Source organism: Acomys russatus, chromosome 8 (genome assembly GCF_903995435.1).
Source record: "Acomys russatus chromosome 8, mAcoRus1.1, whole genome shotgun sequence".
In the NCBI taxonomy this organism is placed as follows: domain Eukaryota; kingdom Metazoa; phylum Chordata; class Mammalia; order Rodentia; family Muridae; genus Acomys; species Acomys russatus.
In genome coordinates, this window is record NC_067144.1 from 35,208,598 (window position 1) to 35,217,372 (window position 8,775).

The 8,775-nt window shown below is 36.6% G+C and overlaps 1 non-coding gene across 1 annotated transcript; it reads left to right on the top strand.

Moving 5' to 3' along the window:
- Positions 1 to 8,382: 8,382 nt before the first annotated feature.
- LOC127193489 (small nucleolar RNA SNORA17) lies at positions 8,383 to 8,517 on the top strand. The gene has a single exon (XR_007831135.1). It is a non-coding gene; the product is annotated as a small nucleolar RNA SNORA17 (small nucleolar RNA).
- The last annotated feature ends 258 nt before the right edge of the window (positions 8,518 to 8,775 follow it).

Genomic DNA, 8,775 nt, shown 5'->3' on the forward strand with positions numbered 1-8,775 from the left:
CAAGTCATATATAAAGGCAAACCCATCAAATTTACACCTGAATTCTCAACAGAGACTATGAAAGCTAGAAGGGACTGGACAGAAGTCATGCAAACATTAAGAGACCACAGAAGCCAACCCAGATTCCTGTAGCCAGCAAAAGTTTCAATCACCATAGATGGAGAAAACAAGATATTCCACGACAAGTTTAATTAGTATCTAACCACAAATCCAGCCCTACAGAAGGTATTGGAAGGAAAACTCCACCTCAAGAAGGCTAACTACACCCAGGAAAACACAGGAAATAAATAACGCAACATCCACAAATCTAAAACACAGAAACACACACACACTTTACCACCACCAACATCAAAACTAAAGGTACTAACAACCATTGGTCATTAATATCTATTAACATCAATGAGCTTAACCTCAAGTAAAAAGACACAGGCTGACAGAATGGATGTGAAAAGAGGATCCATCATTCTGCTGCATACTGGAAGCACACCTCAGCAATAAACATTACCTCAGAGTAAAGGGTTGGAAAACAGTTTCCCAAGCAAATGGACTGAAGAAGCTGGATTAGCCATTCTAGTATGTGATAAAGTAGACTTTCAACCAAAACTAATCAAAAGAGATGGGAAAGGTCACTACATCCTGAATTATAACTGAATTATATTACAAGGTTTACTTCCAATACTTTGAAAGTGCTATTGCAGGCTGTTGAGGATAAATAAGTTATGCAAGTTAATTATTAGTTGATCAGATCATGGTCATGTTAATTGCTGGTCTAATTTTATCACAAGAATATACATCTTACATGCAGCAGATAGAGTCTGTAGAAAAATAAGGTAGGGTATTTGGATAAGGTCTTCAAAATCCCCAGAGACATGCAGAATATGGCATTTAAAATGATTATATTATTTTAAAGATTCACTGACAAGAGACAAGTTAACTTCTGGCAACACTCAGTCTACCTCAAAGAAGATGATGAGCATCAAAAACTTTCCTTATGGAGATGATTTCAAATGTGGCAAACAAGCCACTGGGAAAAATGTCCTCATTTCTACCACAGCTGGAAGATTGCCTAAGAAAAGGCAAGCTTGGATACAGGCAGAGTCAATGACCAAACTCTGTCAAGACAGGGTAAGCAAGTCCTCAATAGTTCCTGCCTCCCAAATATGTCTGTCAGATATATTGGGCCAGAAGGCTGAAGAATATCCTCCAACGTTATAGAGAGTTTTGGGTGACTATTTAGGGAGCAAACTGTCTCTGGCATCTTCTCATTTGGAAAGCTACTAACCTGCATTCTGGGAATACTCAGGTAATCAGGTTTATTCCTTCTCAAGTCTCTGAAGGAGTGAAAGAACAGGTAGCTTAGTTTTACAATGAAGCTTAGTTGTTTAGGGGTTAAAATGTTTTTAGGTTTAGATAGATGTTTTAAGTTAATAATGAGATGTGATAGAGATTGATTTACATTCAGAATTTTAGATGCACCAACATAGGAAAGATGTTTTCTTCAAGGCTGTCAAATACAAATAGCCAAAACACTAAGAATGTAACCTTTATATAATTCCTGATTGTGTCATGGTTCTTCTGACTATAAGTAGTTTATTGTACGTATGTGTAATTATATAAATGTATATATAAAATTGTTTTAAAAAAGAAAGAAAATGTTGCTAATGTAAAATGGATCCAGGTACAACTAAAAACTTCAAAATGCTTTAGAAGCTAAAAAAAAAAAAAAAAAAAGAAGAAGTGTGTTTCAATGTGTTGATGTTTGTTTTATTTTTAAGGAACTATTATAACAAAATCTGCATAGGTGAAAATCTATATTTAACTTATACTTTCTTCTACAGCTGATAAGACATGTTAGAGTAGAAATTAACCATGGAGAATTTAATCTTAGCTGGGCACTGGCATAATAATGACGGCTCCTAAAATTAGACAAGATCAAGATTTTCTCTAATCAACCGTACATTTTTGTTTTTATTAACAGAGTGAGAACAATGTGTGTTAATTCTCAGTGGAATATTACTCAAACACTTACATTTGGGGTTGGATAGTTTTATTTCAACTTGGCACAAGCTAGAGCCATTTGAGATAAGGGAACTTCACTTGAGAAAATGCCCTCACAACACTGTGTTATAGGTAAGCCTATAAGGCATTTTATTAAATAATAATTGAGATAGGTAGGCCCAGCCTTTATGTGTGTTAAAATACCTGGGCAGGTGGTCCTAGGCAGGGGGTAGAGGGCTAGGAAAGAAATCTGAAATCAGTGGAGGTAGCAAATCTGGGAACAAGTAGAGGCTCCTGGGAGTCTTTGGAGTGGCCTTAGTTGAGAATTCTAGCAACACAGAATACGGAGCCTGAGGTGGTCAGCATTTGTAGCCAGGTGGGACTTCAAGTCAGAAAACCTTTGACTCAAAATTTGTCCTGCCTACAAGAAGTATAGGGATAAAAATGGAACAGAGATTGAAGGAATGGCCAAACAATGATTGGCCCAACTTGAGACCTACCCTATGGAAGAGAGCCAACCCCCTGACATTTTTAATGATACGTTTAATGCTTGCAGATAGCAGCCTTGTATAACTGTCTTTACAGAGGCTTCACCCAGCAGCTGATGGAAACAGATGCAGAGACCCACAGCCAAGCAGTATGAGACAGGGGAGTCTTGTACAGAGTAGCAGGATGAATTGAGGGAGCTAGAGGGGTCAAGGACATCAAGAGAGACCTACAGAGAAAACTAACCTAGGCTTATGAGTGCTCACAGAGACAGGACCACCAATCAAAGAACAACCATGGGCTGGGCCTAGGCACTCTACAAATATGTAGCCAAAGTGCAGCATGGTCTCAGTGTGAATTCTTTAACAATTGGAGCTGGGGCTTTCTCTGACTTGTTTTCTTGCCTCTGGAACCCCTTTCTATAGTTGGCCTGCCTCATCTGGCTTCAGTAGGAGAAGATGTGCTTATTCTTGCTGAAACTTAATATGTCAGGGTGGGATGGTGCCCTTCTCTGAGGGGAACGGCAGTGGAAATAGGCAGAGGGGAATGTGAGAGGTCTGAGATAAGGCTAAAGAGTGATTAAATAAAGTAATGAAGGAGGAGAAGGAGGAAGAAGAGAAGAGAAAGAAGAGAAAGAAGAAAATTCATGAGACACAAGCGAGTAAACAGCACACCTAGGTGGCCCCTGTATCAACTCCTGCCTCCAGGTTCCTAGCCTGTTTAACTGCCTTCCCTGACTAGTTTCAATGATGAACTGTGATGTGGAACTGAAAGATTAGCAAGCTCTTTCCTCTCCAAGATACTTTTGGTAATGCTGTTTTATCACAGCAATAAAAATAAAAAATTGTAAGTGAGACAGTATCTTACTGAAGACTCTCTGCCCCTTCCTTATAACCATTTAAATAAATGATGTATGCCACATCAATGTTCAATCATTTCCATGTCTCAAATATTCATAATGCATGACACTGGTGTGTGCGTGCAAGTGTGTGTGTATGTGTGTGTGTGTGTCTATATTTGCATATTATTTCATGCTGTTTTTTTATTTAACTTCCCAAAACTCACCTACTTTTATCTTTTCCTTGTTTTTTTAAACCAGGCATTTGTATTCAAATTGGGATGACAAACCCCAATTGAGACTTTTCTTTCTTATTCTTTATATGTGTTGTATATGTTATCAAAAATTTGGGAAAGCTCATCAGTGAAGTAAATTGTTGCAGCATTGCTAAAGAGGTTTGCATGGGAAAACAAATCATTTGCTGATACTTTTGCCTGCCCTTGTTCCCTGCTCTCTCCTGCTTCTTTCTTTGCCTCTTCTACCCTCTATTTTTCAGAAAAATGAATTTCAAATAAATGCAGTTGATATTTGTGCACAAACCCACATACTTTAAATAAGCATATGCAAAATTTTATGTCTCTTACTTATAATTCTATAGCATTGAACCTTCAAATTGTTAAGAATATTTCTGATATAAACTGAAATGTCTTAATTGTAGAAGCACAGCAGCCATGGACAAATGTAAAGAAACTCAGCAGTCCTTCCAACCAGAAAACTCCTTTACTATTGACATTTCTTTTAGACTTCTGCATATATACACAGAATGTCTAAAAGTTAATACTGGCACCATACTGTGTAAACTATTCTGCAATCAGCCTTTTAAAATTTCTATATCTTAAATGGTTTTTCCTGTCATTATATGTAAATATCGATTTAAATGCCTGCACAATATCCAATTATTTATTTTTAAATTTCTCTTCCAAAAAACCAAGGCAACCCATAGAATGCTTCCATTCACTCACTAGGGTTTTTTTTTTTTTTTTAATGCTTTTGTTGAGCATTACACAGTTTATGAAGTACAGAAGAAATAAAAGGAAAATGTAAATAAATCCCCATACTTGCCCCTTATATATTTGTAGTTCAATGTTTGTAAAATCATCATGCTATCATTTGCATTGCGCCACCAACTGAGTCACAAGGATGATTAATAATTGGGGAGCTGCTCGCAGATTATCCTTTCTGCTGCAAATAGGATTGTGTACACAGAAGATTAGATACATTATACATACAATCTATGGCTTGTAAGGGGCTAGCAATTTTTGTCTCTACAGGTTAAGAAAGCAATATTTGTTCTTAGAAACTAAACTACACATTTTGGGTTTTTCACATTTTTTTTTTCAGGATAATATCATTAAGGATGATGTCCTCAGAGTACTGGAAGAGTGAGAACCTGCTCTCAGCCAGCTGTCAATCATGAGGTTAAACACCTCATACTCCATGGAGTAAGATACAGATATACAGTGAATGGCATTAAATATTTAAAGCTTTGTCATAAAATAGGCTTACTTTTACATGCTTTTTTTTTTTTTCACGTATTACCTAACATACCATCCAACTAAGCACACTTAAGAAAGGCTAGGCTGAGGGATGGTGTGCGGTGAGATGTGTTACATGCATTTCTCATCTCAGTATTTTCACATCACAGTGGCTTTTATCCAATAGTAACATTTTGTAAGAAGAGGAGAACTAGTGTGAGTGGTATGAGATTTTACTGACAGAGTGCAACAAACTGTATTTCATATTGAGTACCTGTAGGGAGACTAGCAAGTAAGAACACTAATGTGTCATTTCTGAGCTTTGCGCTCAAAGATCTACAATGGGATGCATTTGTGAAAGTGACAGGGAAGGCATGCGTTGGAATAAACAGGAACAGGTGGACTTAGGAGCAAGAGAGGATGAGGCTAGAAGTGGGAAGAACACAGTACAAGCCCCATAGTCCCTCAGGAGTGCAATATGAGTGTAGTCTCTGAGGCTGACCCTCGGACAGCACTATAGCAGAGCTAGCTCTGGGTCTCACTTAGCTTGAGTCCTGTAGTTTTTTAAAATATATTTTATTAAATTATTCATATTACATCTCAATTGTTATCCCATCCCTTGTATCCTCCCATTCCTCCCTTCCTCCCATTTTCCCCTTACTCCCTTCCCCTATGACTGTGACTGAGGGGAACCTCTTCAGAGGAAGGATAGCAGGCTACCAAGAAGAGACTTTATACCCTATGAGTCCTGTAGTTTTATGTGCCTTCATTAAGAAAAAAGGATTGTGAAATTATTATTTTAAATCTGGGTAGGAAAATCAGCACTTACTTAATCTGAGAAATGATAACAAGTTACAAATTGTGAAACACTAAAATATACAACAATCAAGATAACATGCGGAATAATCACCTAATACATTCTTTAATTAAAGGCCTGACCAACATCTATAATCATTCTTTCCAACATTTGTGGCAACGTATTCGTTGATTGCTTTTTCATATGATAAGTAATTTTTGCATAGCATCTTCTAAAGAGAATATAATGATAATTAAAGTTTTCCTTTAGCAAGGTGGATCTGAGTTCCTTAATATTGATGATTTACCAGAATTTATTCTGACACTTGATTTACTAGAGACAACGTCATGCAATACTTAAGGGTTATGCCAAATTTGAGATGACCTACTTGAGCATCTTTCAAGTGTGAATAAGGACTTTAAATATTCCTTTGTGCAAAGACTGAAGTTAATCATTCTTTGAGTTCATGACCTTTATGAATGTCCCTTCCATCCATGTCATCAATATCCTCTTTTTAGCATATGACTGCTGACTTCACTGATGCAAATGTTTATGTTAAACTTGCTAAAAATGAAGTCATTTGCATTGGTTTATCATTTTATAACGTAGGTTCATTGGAACATTCTTAAAGTATATTTATTTTTAGTTGATTTAGAGTGCTCTTTGGTGTAATTTGAAGTTTTTCAGTTGATACAATTAATTTCTCTGGTATGGAATATTTGATATCTGTTTCACTTAATTTGGAAATGATAGTACATACAGAAGACACAAAGAATTGTATTGAATAATTCAGAGATTGAAAAACATATACAATGAACCTAGCATCTTCTCTTAGCTCAAGGTACTTTCCATGAGCCTGAGTACTTCCTTTTGCAGTTTTCTAGTCTCTTCCATACCATAACTGAGGCAAGAATTTTGCTCATTTTGAGACTCTTGACTAGGTAGAAGTCAAAGGACAGGAAGGACAAGCTCACTTCCTGGAGCTCGCAGTTTCCCTTCCTTATGACTTCAGACATCAGTGCTCCAGGATTCACACCTGAGCATCTCACCTCTTCCCTGATGGAAGGAGCTCAAACTGAGGGAGCACACTTGCCTTTCCAGAGTCACTGTGAGACTCTGACTGGCTTTCCTTACAGGATTTGCCAGTTAGCAGTCTGGTAGGCAGTATACTGTGTAAATTTTGGCATTCATTTCTAGAATTAATCCTCTTTTTCTTTCTCTTTATGCATAAAGTTATTCAGTAGTTTGGTTCTTTGGAGAACACTGATATGTATGCTGACAGTATCCATTGTCTGACTCATTTTTACTTGTTAAAAATGTCTTTCTCACATATTAATTATGACTGTGTTTGATCAAAATAACATTTAGAAGGAATTGTTAGCTTAGTAATTTTCTCTCTTAATAAACATGATTTATTTGAGTGAACATGCATTATGTCTTGTTGGAGATGGCTATTCATATTGCATAGATGCTTAATCTATAAATGTAAAATTATTATATATACTTCCTAAAATTATTATATATACTTTACTTTACATCCTAAATATATATACTTTACTTTACATCCTAACTATTGATAGTTTTGTTAAAATGGCTGCTTTAAATTTTATTTTAGACTTTTTGGTAGTATTATATAAAAACAGAAATTGAATTTATATCATGTAAATTTTTGTTACTTCTTAGTATAGCAATATTTTGCACATTTATTATGATTTTTCAGGAGAATCAAAATTTTCATATGCTAATATGTGATGTTTTACATCATCCTTTTCACTATAATGCTGAAATCAAGTTAAGGGTAATTTTATCTTATTCTCTATTTTAGAAAACAGTAGTCAGTATTTCATCATTAAATATGATGTCAGTTATGAGTTCTTTTTCTCAGTGCCATTTATTAAATCAAAGAAATTTCTTTCTGTTCTTAAATTAGAAACATTTTTGATATTATATTAACACATTGACACAAAAATGAGTTTATTATTATATTTTTTTATAGATGTGAATATTGTTTTTGGTGTGATGAGCTTCCTCTCTTCATACCTTTTCCTTTTTCCCCTCCTCTTTCCCTCTGGATCTCTCCTTTTTCCCAACTAGACTCCAGTCTAATTCTATGTCTTTAAAATCAGTCTAGATGCTGTCTGTGAGAGAAAATATGTAAAAGTTTTTGAATTCTGTCTAATTTAAGTTAGCCTGTGAGTTCCATTTCCACCCATCGTCGTGCAAATGACAGTTTTGTTTCTTCTATTCTCATCATGATTAGATGCTGAATTTGTTAAGTATATTATACGAAGATTAAAATTATCATACAGTTTCCTTTTTGTGTTTTCTGTCAGGTATTAGTGGGCTAAACGTTTTCTTTACACATTTGTGACTACCTGGACCCACTGCATATGACCCTATAATCCTAGAAACTGCCTTGGTATAATCAGTCCAGATATATGAGGTCACTTTGGGTTATGATTGATCCTTATCCAAACACTCTTGTCTTCGCAACATCAGAGGAATTGTAACCTAAGAGCACATACAGGAAAATGCCATGTGCAAATGGAGACACAGATGGAGTGTGCATCTATAAGCTAAAAGGAGCCAAGAATTGTCTATCATCAGCCACCAGAACCAAAGAGAAAAACATGGAACAGATGCTGTCTTCGGGCCTCTCACAGTTACCAACCATTACTTTAATTTAGGCTTGAAGGAACACCTATAATACAAGCCCAGCACCAAAGACAAAGGGATCATCGTGGGAAATGGGGTTGAAGGATTAGGACAGGAACAAACAGGTTTATGAAGCTCAAATAAGAAGTGTTAAAGGGTGGCTGCTGTGTCACATGTGCATCAGTAGATGGCAGAAAGAAGAGAGGCTATGGCTATGCCCAGTGTTCATTCAAATCTATGAATATCTGAATGATTAGTGGCCAAACAATTCCTGAAAAAAAAGTAAGTCGGAGATGACCGCCAGTCCAGTGTCCTGCAGCCTCTTACAGCTCCCAGGACTGGTAGCAAATTGGAGGCTAGAAGATTCCTACTTTAGAATGAGAGTCCTGGGAAGAAGTAAGCTCAAGACAGAAGACCCTCACCCGACAGGATTGGAGAGAAGAGCCCAAGAGGACCACCAGACCAGCATGGTGTCTGGACAGGGAGCTAGCCTGAAAAGATCCTTAGTCGGCCCACATGCAGGCCTG